Source organism: Ambystoma mexicanum, chromosome 1p (genome assembly GCF_040938575.1).
Source record: "Ambystoma mexicanum isolate Mex_15411 chromosome 1p, UKY_AmexF1_1, whole genome shotgun sequence".
Classification (NCBI taxonomy): Eukaryota; Metazoa; Chordata; class Amphibia; order Caudata; family Ambystomatidae; genus Ambystoma; species Ambystoma mexicanum.
The window spans coordinates 269,347,821-269,371,270 of NC_090921.1; the positions used below are offsets into that span (position 1 = coordinate 269,347,821).

General features: G+C 42.1%; 1 protein-coding gene across 2 annotated transcripts in view; it reads left to right on the forward strand.

The window, feature by feature from the left end:
• ARRB2 (arrestin beta 2) overlaps positions 1 to 13,035 on the forward strand; it is an 893,685-nt gene extending 880,650 nt beyond the window's left edge. For both annotated transcript variants that reach the window (XM_069646588.1, XM_069646589.1), the window contains one exon: positions 1 to 13,035. This exon is cut by the window's left edge and continues 15,317 nt beyond it. The gene's annotated coding sequence lies outside the window, so the exon portion shown is untranslated.
• The last annotated feature ends 10,415 nt before the right edge of the window (positions 13,036 to 23,450 follow it).

Sequence of the window (23,450 nt, forward strand, 5' to 3'; positions counted from 1 at the left end):
TTTTCATTTGTATGATAGATATATACACACACATATTCACTGACTTAGCCCCAACTCCAACCTTAAAGTCAGTTGAGGTGACAAATGGGTAGTTATTTGGGAGAGGTGGTTATAGGGCTCAGTCACAAATACTTGATCTTGCTTTGTTTCATTCAAAATTCAGACACGCCTGCATGAATTACAGTGGTTATTCAGAAGCCCTAAATGCAGCACCCGATCTAGCCAATTTCAGCATAGCTTGCCAAATTTAGCGTCGGCTCTGAAGATGACGTTTGGTGCATAATCCTTACATAGTAACTTGGACAGTAGGCCACAGGTGTGCTCTGCAGATGCTGTCAATGGAAACATGCTTCTTAAATGCCATGCAGTTTGCTTTTCCCCTGACTGCACGAGTGTGGATTACTACTGGGATGCCCTGAAAAGTATCTCTATGTGATACAAGATCCTAGGCGCCATGTTGGCTTTAGTTGCATCTTTACCCAGGGACCCAATGAGCAATAAATAACTTTGGTTGCTGATGAAATGCTTTTGATCTGTTAAGAATGGATCTTGTTAATCTGAAAATCTATCTGCTTCTGATGCCCAGTCAAGAAAATGCAGAGGGAGAAATACCCTGGTTTACATTAAATAAGTGAGTTGATAGCACAAACTTAGCTTGCGTTGCAATGGTGACTGGTTACTCAGGTGACAGAACTTGGAGCTGGTTTTCTGAGCTGATGTCACTACCACCACCAGCAAAATAGCAGTTTCTAGATCACCCGCTTAATATTACTCAAAGCCCTATGTTCAGTAGACAGTATGCCTGTGTTCAGAACAGCATTTACATTTAACCCGACTTAGGAGTCCATCCAAATGTTTCCTAAAACCTTATTTTGTAACAAATAAACCCCTGGATGGCTGCCCCTGCCCTAGGGTGCCCAGACTGCCATGGGCAAAAAAAAATGGATTACAGCAGTTCCTCTGTATTGGGGGGTACTGATGGCTCCTTTGCCCCAACTCTTGTCCCGCAGCCCCCAATCGAAAAATATGACCGTTCTTTTTTCGGATGCATGTGATTAAATAAGGAATAAGTGATAAAAATGTTGTTTCCTGGTGGATTCCCTTGCTACTGCAACAATTGCTAAATTCTACTAATAAGTGAAGGTAATGACTGCTCAAACTCTGACACCAGCCATTTACATTCAGGGAAAACCTTCTTTACTGTGGCCTGTGGAACCATCTATCAGGAAAATGATCTCTAATCTGAGAGGCAAACAGAAAGTTTAGTTATCTACTCCTGCATTGGTATCTTATATAGATGCATATGCTAAAATAATTCACTTTCATCTCTTCTAGATTGGTCAAGATGAAGCATGCATTACTGGATACAGGCGTTTTCAGTGAGTGCTGCACTTCTTGTTGACCTGGAACTTAAGAGCGCTGCTGTGCATGTAATTCACAGTTCAGAACATTCCTTACCAGGAAGGCTTTTAGAGCCTGGGTAATGGCCCTCAGCACCAGATGTGTGCACTGCTGCCATGGCCTTGCCGGAGAACCTACGTGCTTAATTCAGACCAATGGAACGTACTTGATGCTGACAGTAGAAATAGGTGTTTGTTGCAGAATCCCATTCTCCTACTAAAGGGATTCCAGTATCTTGAACATGCTCATTATATGTTGATGGCTCACTGATACGAAATCCTTGAAAGGCCATAAATGCAGACCCAGTGGAGACTTCCCTCCTGCCCATCACATAAACAACCTGTTCCACATGCTTTCTACAAAAATAACTAAAAAACAAATGTTCTTCATCACTAATGAATTTATTTCTTGGATAGAGACGGATACATTCCGCTTCCCGCTATGCAAACCGGTGCAAATACCCTCTAATTTTGTGAAGGAGGAATGGTGACTTTAAGCAAGATCCTAGGAAATGTGTTTCCACCATGGAATTAACTATTGTGCCTGGACAAGGCTTTTTTCTGTTGGTATACTGTTTTTGGTATCTGTTACTGGTTCTAGAATTAAATATGCTGGTGGTGCAGGCAATGTTCTTTGGCCAGAGGTGCTTGATAATGCACCAATGGTTTAAGAAATGTTTTAGTAGCCAGGACATTATCTGACAACATTCCTCAAGTCTCATGTTGTTAGTCTGGCAATGGAGTTCAAGCACAATACATATTTTGGAAACCATGCAAATGGATGACTGCGTGTGTTCAGTGAATCATCTAGGTTATTTTCAAATCCCAATCCTGAAAGAGTGCAATGAGTTACTGTGCTTTGCTATAGCATCTCTATTACCAGTTTTTAAGTCTACCATTTGGCATGAACACAACCGAAAGGATGTTCACGAAGGACCTTTCTTTAGTGCAGTATACATCTCCAAGAGGTGTCCGTCTATACCAGTTTCTGAGCCACTGTAGATTTCAACCTAGTCCTTGGATCAGGGACGCCTCGGTTTTCAGAGGATGTGTAACATATTGTATAATTTGGCATTTTCAATACATCGTCAAAAGTGCTTTTGTCAACGCGTACATTCAGATTTGTTTTAATGTAATCCTGGATTGTAGCCCGGGAATGGCCTTCCATTTTCGGTACAGAATAATGTCCAGCCAGAACACGTTTCTCCTTTTTTTTTTTTTTCCCATTCTTGCTCGCATCTACAGGTAATGCTTTGTGTATTTATGTTATAACTCTCCTGTAGCAAGATTCAAAATATGAAAGTTGGTATCATCTTGCCATGATCTGTGACAAGTTGTCTGAGTTGCAGTTAAAAAAAAATCCTAATTCCTGACACTCTGGTCCATTTGATTCAGTGATGTTATTGGTGGGACATCTTTTGAAATTGCATGCTTTTCTGCCCTTCTTTATCAAATGCTTTATGACCGATTTGTCTATTGGGGTGCATTTTCATGGCCATAAAAATGCACGGCCTATGAATTTCCTCCAGGGGAAAGTTCTTTCTACTGCTGAAATCCTTTCTCCCATTCTAAATTATTGTCCAAGTCGCCAAGGACCGCACTAGTCAAATTTCCTATTTGAATAAGCAAGAAGATACTCAGTCGCTTTCCATCTGCAATTTGACAAAATAAATCTACCTTTGACCACGTATAAATGACTAAACACATTAAGCAGCACATTTACAAGGTAAGAGCAATGTCCTAGCAAGTGCTATGAACAGATTTCGTTTTGCTCCACAAAAGTGGATCCTGAAGCACATAGTTACAAAAAAATGCTCTCACATAGTATTTGACATACATCAAAATGCACAGTGTCACCAGAACCTGTCTTGCATAGGTCCCTGCTTCAACTCTAGGTTATATTTTCCTAAGTTGTTTTAACAAGGGCCTGCATGCCTTTCCTTAGACTGCTTTAATTCTGGGACCTGTTTAATGGTTCCGTTCATCAATCGATTCCTCCGAGTCTGATCTCTGAAACCTGGTCTCACCACATTTGTTTTTCCGATTTCCTGCATCTTTCAAAAGGCAGGTCGGTGTCTCCCTTAGGTTTTATCATCTCCTTACTCCGTCTTGGTACATGCTCCTACCATTCTTGAACTTGACTGATAAATGGGTATATATTGTGCATTTTGGAGTTAAATCTGGCAGTTGAGTGTGCAAGGGAAAAGATCATCTGTAAACAATTGAAAGGCAGATAGCATTGTTTTTGTTACTGTACTCTGGACAAGAATATAAAACCACTCCTTGCCACTTTAAACAATGTCATGTACGTTATGACACTTTTTGCTAGTACACAGGAGATATCATGGATTTGTGCAAGCTTTACCTTTTGGCCATTGAGCTTATCTGAATTCTCCAGGGGATATTGTTTCTGTTAAAAGAATAAGGCAGTGAAGCTATTTCAAAATTCTTAATCTTTACCTACCTATAAGGGAGCTGTACCCTCCAATGGGCTCCTCATTCATTGTTAGCTTCTCTAATGCACAGATGAGTAGAGTCTATGGTTTTTGCGATCATGGCAGGTTTTTTCTTGTGGCTAGATCTTCAGCTAGAAGATTTAGTTTACATGAAGCATTTTTCGCCAAAGAACCACTACACCATTGTTCACAGGGAAAATGTAGTCCTCATCCCTAAATTCCTATTTGAAGTTGTATCTCATTCGGGGGGCATTTTCCTCATTTTTCAGCATAGCCACCATGTTTTTTTTGCTTAGGAAACTTCCCCTTTCTCAAACCTAAAATGTCTTCAATAGAATGAAACAATTCAGATACACATCATTATTTAGTTAATCATGAGCGCCTTTCTCCTAGGAAGAAATCAGTTGGCGCAAATTAACTTAAATGGATTTTTTCCTACATATCTTGTTCCTGTGAACTGTGCAGAGTGCCAGTTCTTTAATGGCTTCATGCACTCTACCAGAGAAAAGGCATCCTCAGTTGACTTTTACAGCTAGGCCCTTATCAGGAATATGTAGAGCAGACACATTGGCCACGTGGTAAACATTACTCTCTGGATTTTTCCTCCCGAAGGGATACATCCTTTGGCTCAGAAGTTCTCATCTAGCTTGCTTGAGCTTGGTTGTCATGCATGGTCACTGCCTCGCAGTGTTAAGCTGTGCAATCTGCTACCCAAGCAGTTAGAAAGGTGCAAGTTTAAAGAGAACAGAGAAATTACATTCATGGAGATACCATTTGTAAATTTCTTGCTTGCCCTCTTTCACAACAATGAACCCTGCACCACAGTGTACACATACTGGGCTCCAACCTCACTGGTACAGAGTAGAATAAATTATTGAACAAGGTGTGATTGTTAAAGATGCTAAATTTATAGGGACCGGGCCGGTGTGAAAAGGAGCCCGCAGTCTGTAGCTCATTTAAAAATGTATTAAAGTGTAACTTTTAGAGGCTCTTTCTGGGTCTCCCGTGCAGGATGAGAGAGGGACAGAATAGAAGAAAATAAAACCACACACTGTGAACTGGAATTACCAATAAGCTGTTTTTCTTTATTTCTATGTTAGAGCATACCTTTGGTGGATCTGTTCATAACTTGTGAATCAAGAAGTATACACTCCATGTATTTAGTGGACAAGGATTCCCCAGGGGCAGTGTTTCTCCTACCATTTGATGGTCAGAAACCCCAACACATGTCCTCCACTTTTCCTGATACTGAAGGTCATACCCTCTGGCACATGTTTACCTGATAATGGCAGCACCACAGGATTTGGATCTGAGACTTTCTGAATCTGGCCTGTGGCTTACATGGAGGCATCCCTCCCATTTCATGCATTACACCAATTAGTGTCATTAGCTGCCTCTTCCCATGGAGACCTGATGTGGTAATACGAGATTGTTAGATGTCAACAAAATGTGTTTACGAGTGATTTGGAAAGATTTGACCCATTTACAGTATACCAGCGAATGGACCTTGTTCTGCCATTGGTGTCTGGATAAGAATGTACATTCTTTGCAATGCTTCTTAAATTATATCATCTACTTCACTGTGGTCCTGGCCAGGTCGGGTATTAGGTTGACGTTCTGTAGGGTATTGAAGCATATTTGAATTGGGGGCAAACCTTTTTTGTTCCAGTTGTAACGAGATTTTATTTTTTTATTGTTATTTTTAAACATTTTACAATTACAATAAACTGCTTTAGTACATAATCAAGATTGTCATTGCGTCGTGTAACAGCTAAAAATAAACGTTTTACAAAATTCATACTATTTATTCTTGTTCAAAACTCTAGGACTAATTGGATAATCAATAAAATCTGAGACGCACTCAGCAGACCTCTAGAGCAAGTCTCTAAAAACGCAAGATCATGCAACAATGTAGAGAAAGGTTTTGACCTGAAACCTTTAGTGGATTTACAATGTATTAATTAGTGGTGTAAATATTCCAGTATACCTGGCTTTTTTACATAATGAACAGTTTTGTTGTTGTTCCCCAAATCGAAGAAGAGAGCCTGGGACCGCCATCAGTAACTAAACAATTGGACCTTAATTTCATGAAAGGGATCCTAAATACCTCAACCAAATAAGTCAGATGTTGACAACTTGATGGACAAAATGCAATACACTCTTTAGTTAGCTAGTTTGCATAAGAACACGTCATCATTTTTATAGGACCTTTTTAAATCTTTTGTATAGCATCTATTATCCTTCACAGAATAAGATAGTGTCTAAAAATCCACTGTATTATTTTTAGCGGTCGAACAATTAACACCTTTTTATTTAATCTCTCATCCATGTCATAGAAGAGTATTTCATTTGCCCCTAATATTTTTTAGCAGCAAGTCTACCCTTTTCATCTGACTTTAGTTTCCAATGGAGCCAATCTTAATTCCATTCTTATCCAGTCAATAGAAACTGAAGCAGTAAGGCCCAATGCGGATTTCCCCAAACAACGTCCTAGCATATTTAGCCACTTCAGCGAAAAATCTTCCCACTCCAATATAATACTGTGTTTGTATGCTTCCGTGAGGGACTTAAAGAATATCCACCACATTGCCTATCAAACCCGCTCAGTAAAGACATGGTACCTAAAGCCCTATTATTATATTATCCTTTGACCACAGACTACAGTTTTCTTGTTTTTAGAGGCTAGTGATACCCCAAAGTTTGGAAATTCTGCAACCACCTCTAGCATCAGTACCAAACTAACACAAAAAAATGACCTTTCTTCGTTCCCATTGTGTCTGCCATTATCTCAGTCTTCGAAATAATTATTTCCAAGCCATTCAAACCGACAAATTATCTGTTAGCATCAAGCCTATGGTGGAGGCCTATGCACTTTGTATCAAATATCACTGCATTGTACACATAGTCCAACCATTTCATATGCTGAACCCCCTACACGGCCCAGTTTGGGCTGAAAGTTATTTGTCTTGTAAAGGGCTTGATTCAGTTCTGACAGATACAAATTAAACAAGAAAGGTGCCAGCACGCACCACCGTCTGATACCCCAATAAGTCTGAATCAGCCTGAAGAATTGTCTCTCGGACTGTAATCCAACGTTAACCCTAGTATTTGAATAAGATATTAGTTTCAGTATCCCTTTTGTCCCAGGTATACGTTTTTACCAAAGTCCGACCTGTCCACCAGGTCAAGCAATCAGTAAGATCCAGGAAAGCCATAAACAGTGGAGCACTTCCCATAACTCTGGCCTAGGCTTTTAACAAATGTATCACCATCACATTAATATTAGTTCCCGTATGTTTCTGAACCCCAGCTTAGGATTTTAAAATATGTTCCCACTCTATAAAAGAAAAGTGAAAACTTTGATAGAAACTTCTAGCCTGCTACAAGCATTTATAAGTTGTGTTCCTCCATTTTGGCCTTTTTAAATATTTTTATCAGCAAAGATTTAGGTCCATGTTTAGGGGAAGGTCTGAGAGGTGATTATCTTGCCAAATAGCACTTTCAAAGACTCCGCCCACACTATGGGAAATAATGTTTGTAGTACCATCTGGCCCTGGTGCCATAGAGTTCTTCAGATTCCTTATAATCTTCAATATATCTATCCTGGAGAAGCTTCCTTTCCAACTAGGGAGACTCTCAACTGCCTTGTCTGTTTTGCCCTACCCCCGACCATGGACCTGCCTCTTTGTTGTTTCCATACATTTCAGCAGTTGGGTTACTCTGCCTTCTATAGATCTTGTGACAGTGCCGAAAACCACGTAGTATCCTTATAATATCCATCTGTGAAGAGATACATTTTTTAATATGATGGTTGCCTTTGGTTAAAAACCGCCATCCTATGTGGCATCTTAATATTTTTTTTTGTATTTTTTTTTTTTTTGCTTTATCCCAGATAAAATTAGTACCATTGGCCCCAACATGTAACTTGTGGCCTTAATCCCACACTAAATAGGGAGATTGAGTGTTGCGCACACACCCCTCCTTTCTCCCAAAAGTTCTAATAGACTCCAAAATCAAGAAATTAATTTACCGGTTTGATTTCTGAATCCATACTGTCCACATGTAGAGAGATTAAAATTTAGTTTGATCGAACTAAACCTGTCCAGAAAATGACCATAATGTTAGTAGTTTGTGGCTGTTACTCCTGGTTCAACTGCCTCTAAAACATCCATAGCTCAGTAGATAGTTACCTGCATTTGGGAGTGTCTGATTATTCCCTGGGGACTTGGAAGACATGTTATCTTGTATGACATATGTAAGGTGGCAACATGGGTAGCCCACACACTAATGTGCAAACCTACTCCTTGAATGCCAATTCAAAGGCTTATTTGCAGGGTGAAAATGGCAGTTCTGTAAAACATCTTTGGCTAACTAGGGTTTCTGCATTTATGTCAAGGTTTTTACCATTGTCCTTTTCTTCAGGGGTGATTTGTGGTCTCCTTCTGGTATAAAGGGGATGGGGAATGAAAGTCACTAGAAGTTACTCCCAGTAGTGAGTCCACTGTCCCGTTACTTCCCTACGGCCTTTACCTGATCACTGCTAATCAGAGTTCACATGAGTGTGACACACTGCTAAATGGTTGGCCATCTGTAGCTTGCATTGTGAGGAGTGATTCCATGCACCAATGTGTTTTTACACACTGGATTTTTTAGACTCTGCTGTGCAGTATCTAGTCTTTAAATCCATTTTACATCTCATATTTCGCATTTTCATTTTTCAAACCTCTTGTTTTCCTCCAACTCTAATACTAAATCAGTTCAACTATGAGTTTAGTTCATTGTAAAAGCGTGATTATGTATCTACATTTGTGAATTCACATGAGTAAGTAAAAGAAACTCATTTGCCACTCGAAGCTTGGTGGCCATCATAGAACAGGTTAGAATTTGGAAAATTGGAAATGGAAGGCACGCATGCGTAACTTGAAGCATGGTGACCACCATTTGTATGGAGTAACACAGAAAGGAAATCTTTGCCCAACAGGTCACAGTGGCGCTGACAAGGCGTTCTGGCCTAAAGAGGCCAATGCGGTCATTATCTTGGAACATGCATTGCTTTTGCTGACTTGAATTTATGGTGGTTTGGTTGCATTCTGAATGTTTTAGTTCCTGTGGAGCAAATGCCTGGTTGCAGTAATTTGGCAGTGGTGGACACGCGATTGATGAATGGTTATTGTGGATGAATGGGTGCGCCAAGGGAGGTATTAGGGAGTAACTTCCCCAAAATAGTTTGCCTTAAAGTCAACTGCGATGTTTCATGCTTGCGAGATTTGAGACACTGGACACTTTAAAAAATAGACAGTATACATGTATGCAAAGTAACATGCTTGAGATTTGAGCTGATTTTGTAAATTGGTGCATGATCAAAATATAGATTCTGGATTTGCAAAATGATTTAGACGCGTCGTCTTCCTGCGGAGGACGTCCCACTAGTATGGATTAAAGGGTCTATATGACAGTCACTGTGATGAGTAAAATGTATGATTTCATCTCCCCATATCACTGCTTTGTCTATATACATGACGTGGCTCTCTGATCTATTGAATAGTTAAGTCCTGATGCCCTGAGTTGAGAAATCTGCGTGCATTTGGATGGGAGCAATAATTTACACCTGTGTAGATCTGTGGTTTCCTAATTGAGTGTTGGGTCCTTTGACTCTTCAGAGACAGATTCGATTGTGGCATATGCCGGACCTGGGTAGACAACTTACAAGTTAAGGTTGTGTCTAAAACATGAGATCAGACTGCCCTTTTCATGTTAGAATCCCGTGGAAGGGTTCACTCAGACTTTCATCCTCCCAAGGTTGATGAATTATCAATAAATTGGGTAATGATACCTGTTATTGTAGCTTTACGAAGGAGTAGGAATATGGCATGAAATAATGTACAACGCAAAGGGTTATTCCTATTTACAGCTGTTTGACTATATCGTACATATTTTGTTCCTTATAAAGGGTGATGTCAAATCACAAGAAAAAGGGCTTTTCTTGCCAGTCTGTTCTATCGTAGTGGATTTCTCCCACAAGGCACGAGATGTTATTGTTGAACCACAATGAGTTTATTTTAATTTCTTCAGCCTTCTTTTATGGCGTAATGAATTCACGCATCTTGAAGAATGGGGCAGTAATATGGTGTTTCTTGGATGATGTTCTACTTCCAGTACCAGTTGTTTTCTTTTTGGCATCAACTCATCGTCTGGGTTGAGCTCTTCATTGATCACCCGTCCCTGCATCCTCATAAGGCAGGTATTTCTTGTGGCTATTCAAGAATGGTTGGGACTTATTGTGTTCCTCTCAAGAAGGCCTAAATCTCTAGACAAAATACTCTCATTGCTTTGTCGGTTTTTAGCCACATTTGTATTTCTTCGAAACTCAGTTTTACAAGTTGGATTCATCTAGAATAGCACTGACTGCTTCAAAGCCTAGTTCAAGGTGACTCAACAGGTTAGCACTTCCAAACGGGTGAACCTACTTAAATACAGCCCTGGAAGGCTATAGAGCACAATTACCAACATCACCCACCAGCACAAGCGTTTTATAATGCTATGTGCCTCCTTTAGTAAAGTCTGGTTCGTTGGTCTGGCATTGTGCTGTTCCCCTTATTACTGATCTCTGTAGCACAGGGTTGATAATGTATCTTATCCCTGAATAACCAACATCTTCCTTACAGCCCTGACATTGTGCTGTAGTCCCAAATTGTCTCTCTTGCACAGGTCGATATCATAGCCTACTCCAAAATTATAGCACTGATCTCCTCTGCACAGTTCGGCTATTGTTCCCTGTCCCTGAGTTAATTGGCTCTGCTGCACTCTCTGGTGCTTTTCTCTGAATTAATGGCCTTTGCTCTTCTTGAAGTATCCTGTATTCCTGGATTGTCGATACCTGCTGCATAGATCTGTGCTGAATTACCAAACTGGGACACAGCTTATTTTATGTTTCATCCTCCTGAATTAGCACACTCTGATGGATGGGCCTGGAACTGTTGCTACCTAAATTGGAAAACTCTGAGGATGGGTGTATGGTTTTGGTAATGCATGAAGATGAGAATACATCACATTGGTGGATGAGGCTATTAGTATAATGCAGTTAAACCATGAATAGTTGAACATCAGCTTTTCAATCTTCAACTATCCTTTACAGGCCCTGCTGGCATACTATGCCTTTTGTCTTGTTTTCCTGCCTGCTTTTGTTGTACAAATATGCAGTAGAAATCTCAAGCAGATAGGAGCAGGCAATGTGGATCGAGCTACAATTTGGAAGGATAGGGGAGGTTAAGGGGAATGGACGGGTAGGAGTTGAGGGGGCTTACAGACACCCACACACTTGTATTTGCACAGGAGACTATTCCATACAACCGTTTGGACAATCATCAAGAATTACAATGGATGAACTCCATGACATGGATATCCTTGTTAAGAGTGGCACTGTTGGAACCCCACTAGTACCAACCCCCGGATAACAAGTCCTAACTGTATAGTCCTTGCTGCATGGCACATGCCTAATTATGAATGTTTCTCACTAACCTGTCTGGCATTGAATGTATGTCACACTGGAATTCCCCACACAGGGCATTATTTATGAGACATTTGTGAAAATGTGAGATGTTTTTTCAAGCCTTCGCTTTTTATTTATGTATCTGAAAGATATTCTGCTTTCCTTTTATGTTTGCCATGTAATGTGTGTCTATTTCAGCCAAATCCACCATTATGACCATTTGTTTCTGTGAACATATCTTTGAATTGTGCCCTAACCAGTCTAGGTGATGCCTAAACAAGAACAGAGGTCAAACCCAACCAATGGATAATGTACAACTGAACTTAAGCCATACAAATGGAAGAAAACTTTTGAAGGTTCCTTCAACAAGGCATTAGTTATTTGTTTCCTATAAATTGAACAACATGGAAGTGGAGAAACAGAACAAAGTATTTTCGGCTCAGTAGGAATGTTTCCTCGAAGAAGAGTATCTGGCAGACCAGTCGGTGTTGAGGTGCATTTTTGTTGTAGTACCCAAGCGCTGCAAAGGTTTCTAGCCATTGTATATGTGCATCCTTCATATGCTGCATGACTTTATGGATTTCAGTCTTAATTACTGCAGTCGGAAATCCTAAATTTGTGAAAGCCCTTTACAAACTCCTTCTTCCTTTTGGCCTCCAAGCCAAAATACGGGCCCTGCTGGCTACCATAGTATCCTATGTCTACTTCCTTAAGATGGACTAGAGTTTGGTGTGCCAAAAGGAGGCACAATGTGAAATTAATCTGCTCATTTTGCTTCTAGCGGTTTCATTTGCAGGTTTTCTAGGTGGGATGCTAAAAGTCTAAAATTGGTTGAATGGATCTACCCATTCCATGGTGTACAGCAGTACCTAAACAAAATTGTTTCTTTTCCTTGATGGAGGTTTGTACTTGAGAGTTGATCCATGCTTGTACACAATCGGTTTTGTTTGCCTCTTTTAGTTTAAAATGTTCAGGCCTCTGATACAGGATATGCTTCATAGAAGTACATTTTCTCAGTGTTTACTCAGGTAGACAATGTCTGGAGTGTGCTTTTATTAAGCTTTCCAGTTGATTATACTGCAAGTTTCCAAACGATGGGGAGCCAAGCCAACTGTGATGGTGAACTTAGCTATGTAAAGAGGTATTATCTATAGAATGAACCTCACATTTCTGCAATTCCTACACCATTGTAGCGATAGTGCCTGTACTGAGTAGAGCACAACACTTGCTCTCAAAGCAAACACATTGTGCAGTAAGCTACTGAAGTTACATTTTCCAGCATACTATATGGGAAGCACATTCCTTGGAAAATGTAAATATTATCCCTGCCCATTGATTGATTTTATCAATAAAAGTGCAGGCTATGTAAGGAGGAGGGGGAGGCAGATCTCAAACTGGCAGCACGAAATACCACCCATCATGATTTTTCGTACTCCTTCCTCTCTCCTATGGTTTCCTCCTACCCTCCAAGGCTTAATTATCCATTCCACCTTGTGATTAGTTGTAGATAATGAGTCTCACTGAGATAGTCACCTTCAGCATCTGTGTCCCAGAGGTGTACAATTTTGTATGTCTGTTTTGTGATTGTAAATTAGTAAATGTGTGGTGAAAACACCTTGACGGGTTCATTACAAAATGATTTTGCTACAGATTATAGCAAATGAGTAAATAAAAAAACATGAACAAATGGCATCTTGTGTAATGTGTTAGATCAGAGATTCATGGTCGATCAATGCATCCCAAATGGCAGTTGCAATGGACTAGAGTTGACCTGGTTTCGTGACATGCAGGGTTTCCACAAAACTTAAACACTCTTACTATTCATTTAAAATGTTAGACGTTAATTAAATTAAGTCTTGAATCCAAATATAATAATTAGTGAAGATTACCTTCTACTGCAGTACAGTTCATTTCCCAATAACATTTTCCAAACGCATACAAAATATTGTATGTTTTTTCTGGAACTCATTTGGGGGGAGGGAGTTGTGCTTGGTACATTACAATTGGCATACAAAGGCCCTCCATTCCCGCTCATGGGGACTTGGTGCTGCTTCAATGGCCCATAATCAAGCAGTTGGCTTAGTGCTTTACAATCGAAGAATCAATATAGAGAGTGGTTCTTAAGACATCGTGGCTCACCTTCCCATTGTCCATCTTGGCGTATTCCGTTCAGTCTGTCTTTTCCACCATGTTAAGAGGATCCTATTGCTGTTTGAGAAGCATCTCTTTGTTTGTGAAAGATCACATGGTTTGAAAATCCATGTATAACCTTTCTTTAGTTTCAAGACCAGAAATAAAATCACTTTATGTACTCTGTTTTACCTCCAACACTCATAATGCCAGTCCCCCACCCTTAAGCTCCTTAGTAAAGCATAGGCCACGCCACTTTCCGTGCCTGCCCAGACCACCACATGTGCGCAATTTCCATGATTATGCTGCTGCAGGGGCATGGACTACTCCAGAAGAAAGATGATGTAAATATTTGCCACTAATATGCGATTGTGACTGAGCGTAGCGAGGGGGCCCCAACCAACACTAAAAATGTTTGGGGGGTGGGGTAGGGTGGATTCTTCCCCCTCCCCTGAGAAAATGTTTTGAAATGTGGGTTAAAATGGTGCATTATACAGCACACTTTGTGAAAATTGGGGAAAAGTCCAGACAGTTTGCAATAGGTTTTGTAGGGCAACTCGTGAAAAAATACAATATATGCAAGTCACCAAAAATTGCACAGGTGCGTTTCCCAATGCATTTTTGTGCCTTTCCCTGTGATACATGCCAGTATAACAAATATTTTCATGCTGGTTGTGCCCATACAGTTCCATGCTTGCTCCACCAACTTATGCGAGTATTCCCATATAACAAGATATTCATGTTCGTTTGCTGTTTCTGCCAATATACGGCAGTACTCCTATGTTAGAACATACTCCCGTTGGTTTGGCCATTAAAAGTGACAAGCCACAATAAGAACACTTATACAAAATGGTTCTAGTGTAGGCCAGTCTAGACTCAAAAGAACATTTAACACGCTTGCTTCATCAGAGATGCTCAGTTAATAAAAAGTCATGCTACAGTAAAAAATAGATATGCTGCTACACCAAAATGCCAGTCTACCCACGTAATAACACACATGAATTTGGTTTTACCCGAAAATACCATTAAAACATATCAAGTCAATTAAGAATATGTCAAAAAAACTTGTGATCCCAAGCCTCCCAGGGCCTTACACAAACACACACACATTCATTCACTTTCACCCACCAGTTCCTCACCCATACATCTTTTCTCATATTCAATCATACAGATTTTGCCATACGGGTGCTCACACAGAAAATTCACACACAATCACTTTTATACCCATTCTCCCACCAGTCACTCACCCATCTACCTTCTCTTACATACACTGGCACCAACCCAGAAAATTCACATACACAATCCCATTCATTCACCCACCAGTCACTCACCCATAAACCTTCTCCCACATCCACTTACACTGCATTCTCCACACAGGCACGCTTCCACCCAGAACATTCAAACCCAAAATCACATTCGTACCCATTCACCCACCAGTCACTCACACTTGCACCTTCTCTCATGTCCACACACTGCATTATCTACACAGGAGCGCACCCACACACAACAGTCAACCACACACTCACTTTCATACTCCCCCACCACTCACTGGCCCATGCACTTTCTCTCGCGTCCACTCACACAGCATTCTCCACACAGGCACATACCCACCCAGACTATTCTAACACACACTACCACATGCATACCCATTCACCCACAGGTCACTCATACACCTTCTGTCACATCCACTCACACTGCATTCTCCACAGGAACACCCACCCCGAAAATGCAAACACACACTATCCCATTCATACTCATTCACCCACCCATAAATCTTCTCTCACATCACTCCCACTGCATTCTCCACATAGATATGCACTCACCCACCCAGAAAATTCAATCGCACACTATCCAATTCCTACTCATTCACCCACCACTCAATGACCCATATACGTATGTCTGACACGCACCTCACACATTCAAAATACAATTACACTATTCTTTTTTTTTTTTTTTTTTTTTAAAAAGCCTCCTTACGCCAGGAAGCAGGAAGAGACCGGGTCGGAGCTGAACGTGGTATGTGTCACGTGCCTCATGTCACGTTCAGCTCTGACCCATGTTGAGCCTCTTTCTCGCGCTGCTTGCCCCGACCCAGCCTTGCCCTGATGGGTGAGGCCTGGGCCCCCCTTACATCTGGTGTGGCGGGTCCCCACCACCGGGAAGGCTGCAGGCGCTCCTGCTTCTCCAGTGGATAAATGTGTGTATAAAGTTATCACGCTGCATACATTTATTTTTGAGGCTTGTGGAGCTAGTTATAATCGGATGCTTTGCCTAAGCTGACATCTAGTGGTTGGTGAGGAGCATTACGAAATTAAAAACCGGTGTTCGGAGGGGCGTTCCTGTAATACTACCCCTACAGTACTCATGATCCTTCACGCATCAAGGTCGTGGGATTGGGTTTTTTCCTGCCATCGGGTTGGTCACTATATGCAGAGATCGTAAACTTGTTGTCTGCTTGAGATCGAGCAATATTTATATTATTATTTATATTGTTAGTCTACATCAACATCTCATATTGCTCGATGGAATCTACATGCCCGTCACGATTCGTCCGCAAGCGGACCACAAGATTTCAGAAGATCGGCAGTGAACTATCGCTGGGCCTTTCAGGCATTACAGTCGGTGGTGTGTGGAAAATACATTACACTAGTTTCACTATGGTAATGTGTCTGCATTTAATTGCCATCTATTTAATATCTCCCTGTCATCCAGCTTCGACAATGGATAAATCCCCCTGGAGAGATACACAAACAGTGCAATTACTTTCTCCCTCGGGACCACCAGGAGGGAGAGGTGTCAAGCTAGCACTGGGCAGCCAACGCGATGTAGGCTGAGGCATCCGTCAAACTTTCTGCAGTTGTGGAAAGCATCAAGGCTGAACAGGTCAGTCCGGATTTCGAAAGGAGACAAGTGTTCGGGAGCCCATGGATTCCCATAAGCCAGTCATCTGCTCCAAAAAGCAGGCTTTGGGCCCAGCTATGGAGACTACCACTGGGGACAAAAGGACTAAACTGAGAAACCACCCACATGAGTCGTTCATGATCAGTGTCAGAATCTTCCACACCAAGTAAAAGTAAACTTAGTGACATGCACAAATATGCTCCACGCCCGTTTCTGTGCCAGCTCCAAAAGAACAATTAGAAACAAGGCTCTCTGCCTCAAATGGCTTCCACTCGTCCCAGGTTTCGCCCGTGGCTTCCAAAGGTAGTTTAGGAGCAGAAGCTGCTGCGGAAAAGGGCAATCCTACAGAAGAACGCCCTCTGCCCCCCAAAACGATGAGGCTGTGATTCACGTTCCATCCCATGTTACCCCAGTAAGGAGGACGAGTAACAACACCATACCACCCTGCATTGGAGGCAATTGACGTAAGACAACTCTTGTCCATAGCAAAGAGGGAATATTACATAGCGTTCATTGTGAAGCTGCGCCATCTTACCCCCAAGAAACAAAAGAATGCAGCTAGAACATATGAGGATTCTGCAAGTGGAAATACTGGCATTACATGAAAAAGAAGCAATAGATCGAGTCCTTCTATCACAGGTAAAGAAGGGTATTTATTCTGCGTCATTCGTTGTGCCAAGAAAGACAAAGCAAAAAGACCAGCAAATACATATGTAAAAGCTCAGCAATTCAGATTGCCAACATTACATGAGGTAATTCCACTACTCAAGAAGAACGGTTTCCTGGTAACATTGGATATGAAAGAGGCATACTTTCGATGTGTTGGAAGCATAGAAATACGGAAGTATATAAGATTCAAACTAGGTCCTGTTCATTATTAATTCAACAGTTCTTCCTTTTGGACTTTTGTCAGCTCCTTCAGTGTTTACAAAAGTACTGGCAGTTGTAACGACACCCCTCCACAGGGAAGGCATTCCCATGTACCCTTATCTGGACGACTGGTTAATAAATGGAAAATCCAAATGTATGCAGTGAGAAAACTCAGATAACTAACCTTTTACATCGACTTGGGTTTTCAATCAACGAAAAGAAATCCAGTCTAGTTCACAGCCAACAAAAACAGTTTATAAGGGGCCATTATCGACACAGAATTGGAAAATCAGATCCCCCGTTATGTGGCCGGTTGGCAGAGAAGTCAGAAGGGTCATGCGTCTGCTTGGCATGATGACATTCTCTGTCTTTATGGTGCCACATGTCATACTAAATATGCACCCAGTACAAGAATGGTTAGTGAAAAAAATGGTCTCAAGCAGAGGGGGATTGGAGCGATCTTCGCACACACTGGTATTGGCTCTAAAATGTAGTGGACAAAAGAAAACATGCTAAAATGGAAAACTTTTGTCAACCCACCAAGTTGCCTAACCATCACAACAGACGCATCACTGACAGGTTTGGGGAGCCCATTACCTACAACTCATGGCTCAAGAAATGGTATTTATCACAAAGGAACCAGCACATACATTCCATACTGGCAATATACAGAGTACTCCATGCTTTCCAGCAACATCTGAAGGGGAAGAAAGTTCTAATTGCAACAGACAGAATATCAGACACATCAACAGAGGACCACACTCCCTGGGGTTGTCCATACTCGCTCAAATAATTTGGAAATGGGCTTGCCAAAGGTCAATAAATCTTCCAGTCAAACATGTTTTAGAGGAACACAGTTGTCTATCAGACGGTCTAAGTGGAGCACAACCTTATGAGCATGAGTGGAACGTGTACTCTGATGTACTCGAAAACATTTTCAATCAGTAGGGGCAGCCATCAACGAACCTTTTTGCAACAGCAGGAAATGAAAATGCCCAAATTATACCTCAATGTACCGGCAGAGGGGATCCCTGTAGAATGCACAATGGATCAATTCGTAGTCTGTGCAATGAAGATTCTTTCAGCAGTAAAACACACTTTTCAAACCTGTAAATAAAGCAAATAATGTTGCTAATTGATACTTTTCTGTCTCCTAAAACAGCATGGCCCCTTCTTTCCCCTTTTGCCAAGTAACAGAGAACCTGGGACATCAAGACATTTGACCTGACATTTTTTTTTTAGCATCTTCAAGCGCCAATTCTGTATAAAGGCTGCATTAATAATGAAACCAGTAGCTTGCATGCAAAATGGAGTCACAGCAACTAAGCAAATATCATAGGCTGCACTCTTAACATAAACAGGATACTCATTGCACCTATGTGGTTGTGGCAGACATAGAATTCCCACCTTCTCAAAATGTCTCTGCCCACCAATAAAATTGACACCCGCCCACAACCTGCTGTCACAGAGTCCTGTCCTACACCCTCAATCACATCGAACCAAACTTAACAACTTGGCTCCTGAAGTCATACACTTTGGGCACTTCAATTTACTATACAGATGCATGGCGATCTTAACGGAGGGACGCAAACCCAACACTATGCCCTGCTATTTTATTAACTGGAAAAGGTTTGACGTGTGGTGTAGAAAATCTCACATCAATCATATTGATTGTTTACCATCACACACATTCTTCTTTACTTCCTACACTTACTAGATTCAAGTCTAGTCTTTGATTCTTTAATGGTTAATTTAGCGGCCCTGTCAGCTTACACAACATCCCAAAACAAGGTCTACTAGTGGAGGATTCCAGTTGTCAAGGCCTTCATGGAAGGGATACAATTATTACACCAACTGGTTAACCGGCCACCAGGTTGGGATCTAAATGTTCTACTAAGCAAGCTTCTGGGTCCAACTTTTAAGCCAAAGACTTTACATCTGAGGTGGTCTAAAAAACACCCACGTTTTTTCATCTAAATACATATCTACATTTCATGTGAACCAGTCCATTAGCCCTCAGAATGAAGGATAAATATCTCTACTACACTGAATGTCTTCCTAGCAGTCATGTACTACCTTAACAAGACAGAGCAGCTGGGAAGAAGAAATGAATTCTCGGTTATGTTCTTTCTGATGGATGTACCTCCCACGCATTCATCCGATATCCTATCCACTCAGCCTGATGCCCTTACGCCCTCTGCACCAGACATGACATCAGAGCCAGTATGTATTGAGGCACTGTGCCCCGTGACCTCGGTTCCAACCTTTACCCCTAGAAATCTGGCGCTGTGGAACACCGAACGGATGGTGTACTAGCTATCATCCAAGGGGGGCATGTAGGTAAGTTGATGAGGAATCTGTGGAAAGAACATCCATCAGAAAGAACATTACTGACCGGTAAGTAATTAGTTCTATGAGATTCCTTCATCCCAAAAATTCCTCAGCTATGGTAGACTCCCAAAGAAGGACAAGAAAAAACGGGAGGAGGAAGGAGAGCAAGGATACCACTAACCAAGAAACTATGGCTGCACTCCATACCAAAGCAGGGCTCCTGTCCCGAAATGAAACCATGATGTAATGATTAGCAAACATGTGCAGAGATGACCACATGGCAACCTAGCAGATGTCCAGGACGGAGGTGGCATGGGTTCTGAGACCTTCAGGCACATCCGTTCCAGCCAGTGAGAAAGAATCATCTACCTTCAAATGGTATGTTTGGTCACAGCCCTGCTGACACAAGCACTACCTTAACCAATGAAATGATGGTCATCTTTCCTAGCCTCTCTCGTCTGAGAGACATACTAGTTGAGGGTCTACACTGGGTCCAGCCAATGAAATCACTCCTCTGCCGTAGAAAGATGTTGTAGAGAATGACCCAAGTGCCCCCACCTCAACCATCTCGCCTATATTGCCTATATGTTGGGATTATGAGACACGTGTGCTACCAGTGAAAATACTGATACCACGGAGAATCTTGGAAGCAAGGTTCCCATTGAGAATGCCATACCTGCATATGAGACAGATGATGGTCATTTGAATGAAATTCCAGAAGAAGCAGAGCAAATGTATGGAAGAGACGAATGGTGACGTCACACACAAAGCCGAACTGACGTGCATAGAAGAGATGCAGGGACAAGTGAATGCAGATATTCTATAGGGCATCAAGAAAATATCAAAGATAAGTGATATCTTGTGCTCAAGATGAAGAAACGTATGCTATAGAAACGATGAAGATTTCAGGTCATTTTGCACGTGTACATATGCAAAGAAACGCAAGCAGACAAAGTATTCTTGAGGCTAGCTAAATAATGAATAGATTGCGCCATATACATATATAGGAGTGAGTGAAGAATGGATGTTTCCACTACGTGTTATAGCAGAGCTGGACCAGAAAAGGAAGGCCTTTTTCCCAGTGTGTCGCAGTTGAAAAGCAAATTACAGGAGCAGTTCTTAGAACTCATGTAGCAAAGTAATCCGTGATCCAAGTCGGGAACTGGCGGTGAGAAATGAGGAACAATAGCCTTTTGGGGAAGGCTGGGTATGGGCCGTAGTCCAACAGAAAGTCCCTGAGCAAAAAGTGGAAGCACTAGGGTAACGGTTATCCTAAGGAGAGGATACAGCGCAGGGGTGCACAGTGCCAGAAGGAACCAGCATAAGGGCCAAGCAGACCGTAAACAGAGGGAGAGGAGCGAAGGAAAGCAGGAGAGCCGGAGAGAAAAAGTGCAGCCGAGAGGACGGTAAGAAAGTATCCATGACGGAGGAAAAAGAGAGCAAAGGAAAGACAGCATTCCGGTGTGGAACAAAAGCAAGGAAGTATGCAAAGCACTAGCGTTGTGGTAGCAGCGAAAAACAATACCGCAGTTGCAATGCACTGGACCGCCGGGAGGGAAGTGTATAAGCACCACCTGGCGGCCGCCATCTTCAGAAACAACAAGACTGCATGAAAGATGCGTGGATAGCGTGATGACACAATGGTGGAAACGCTTCCACTGATGCCAAAGGCTCCATGTGCCCTGGCGCATGACAAGAACAGGCCACTGAGGTGATGATAGATGATATGCTAATTGGTGGGAAGCTATGGTTATGACCAGCTCACCAGCACCAGGAAGTCAAGCCTGCATGCTTCTGACAAAGGTGGAAAGGTACTGACGGATGTAAAAGAGCCAACCAATTGTAGGGGGTCACGTGGGTCCTATGGTTTGTGTAACCAATGGGACGTTGTATATTTAGTGGAGTTCATAGTGACCTGTTTAGGCGAGTGCTTAGTTGCCCCACCTGATAAGCCTATCATTTCCTTAGACTAGTATGGAACGTATACTAAGATGTTCCCTTAGAACCAATCACAATTGCCACTACGTTATTGTAGTTTGCCACGTAGGATGACGTTGGCAAATACATAGGTTTATGTCACCTATAATGAGTTTTCGTTATAAAAGTATGTTTTTTTTAAAGATGCATTGAGAGAACATGCAGTGAGACGTCTGTTGATGACCGTTGTACTGCCTGTTTTAGATAGTCAATATTAAAACAGTCAACCTTTTTGACAACTACCTGAGTTGTTTCTATTATTGATGTTTGAGTAACTTCTGCATCTCCATTCATCTCATAGTATTGCTACCTCATCTTAAAGGGCTGGGGCGACTCCCCCGGGTCACGTGGTTGCAGAGTGTTGATGGTTCTTTAAAATCCATCGAGATAGTAAGCTTTGGGGTCCTGGCAATATCAAACATCCTCTGCCATTTAACTGGAAGGATGTGAAGCTCCCTGTAGATAGCTGCAACAGTTTTTTAAGATCAGACTTGCAAGCGTAGGTGAGACGGGTCCCTTGTTTTCAGGCAAAATACCCCTCCAATAGTCCACGGGAAGCTGAACGGACGGAAGGTTGAAGCGGCTGATAAAGAGGCAGTGATCCCGAGAGTCGGAAGTCGAAAAAGTGAATGGCGAGTAAGAATTGAGTGAGGTGGCAAAATTGTGAATGGGCAGTGAGTGGAGAAAGTGATAAGTAGAAAACGAGTAACGGAGGGAGGTTGGGGGTAAAAAACTTGAGACGATGAGTGTCGAGTTAGTAAGTAATTGACTTGAGGAGAGGAGCCAAGCAATTAAGTAATCGTGAGACGAGGAACGTCACGCTAGAGTAAACCCAGTGTCCTGCGTCACAAGCATGTAACAGAAGGAACCGGATCTAGAGTCCCATTTGTGGATGATGTAGGCTACAGACTCTTTAAAGACGGTCCAAAGAGAACAGTTCACAACCCAATCGGGATATTTTTAGGGGTGAGTATAAGTCTCGAGGATCGTAGGCTGAGATATATTTGGCCTGTCGAGTATGTTTGTTTGTCTGTTTTATGTGAAAAGAAAAACACAAGATTCAAGAGTTATTTATTTGTTGAAATTGAATTGATGGTGTTTAGTGAATAAAGTAGATTGAAGTAAAAACGTGATAAATTATATGATATGGCATTTATAACGCGCCTATACACAAGTGTTTCAAGGCCTGCCGAGGCAAGGGAGGGGGAACAGAGGGAAGACAGCGATCCTTCTAGGCCAAGTGTCATACAGATCGTGCAAGTGCATGGGAAGGGGGAAATGGGAAGTGCAGGGGGGGGGTGTGAAGGGGACAGTGCAATACATGGGATAAAAAATAAATAAAGTAAAGAATGGCCAACAGGTGGCAAGTGCAAGGGAGAAGGGTAAGTGCAGGCATCATGTCTCAAGTGCTGGTGGTAGGACTGTAGGGATACAGAGAACAGTCCCCAATCCTGGAGAGATACGATCCCTGGGCTTGAGGCCAAGGACAAGTCTCACAGTCCGGTTCTGGATGAGCTGCGGAGGGTAGAAGCAGGCAGATCTAGAAAGAGGCTGTTACAATAGTCCAGTTTAGAGAGAACCAGAGCTATGGAGACAGTGAGCTTCTGGGGGAAGGATAGGAAAGGTAGAATACATCTGAGGAGGTGCAGCTGGTAATGTGACTTCTTAGAGATATCAGAGATGTGAGGATAGAAGGAGACAGTGGAGTCGAAGATGACCCAGAGGTTTTTAGCCTCACAGGTGGGAGCAGGGAGAGGGCCAAGAGAGGCCGGCCAGGGAGTGACGGGAAAGGAGGGTGTGGGTGTGCCGATGAGGAGAATCTCAGTCTTGCTGGCATTCAGGCAGAGATCATTGGCGGCACACCACTCCTGGATGGCAGACAGGCAGTTAGTGATG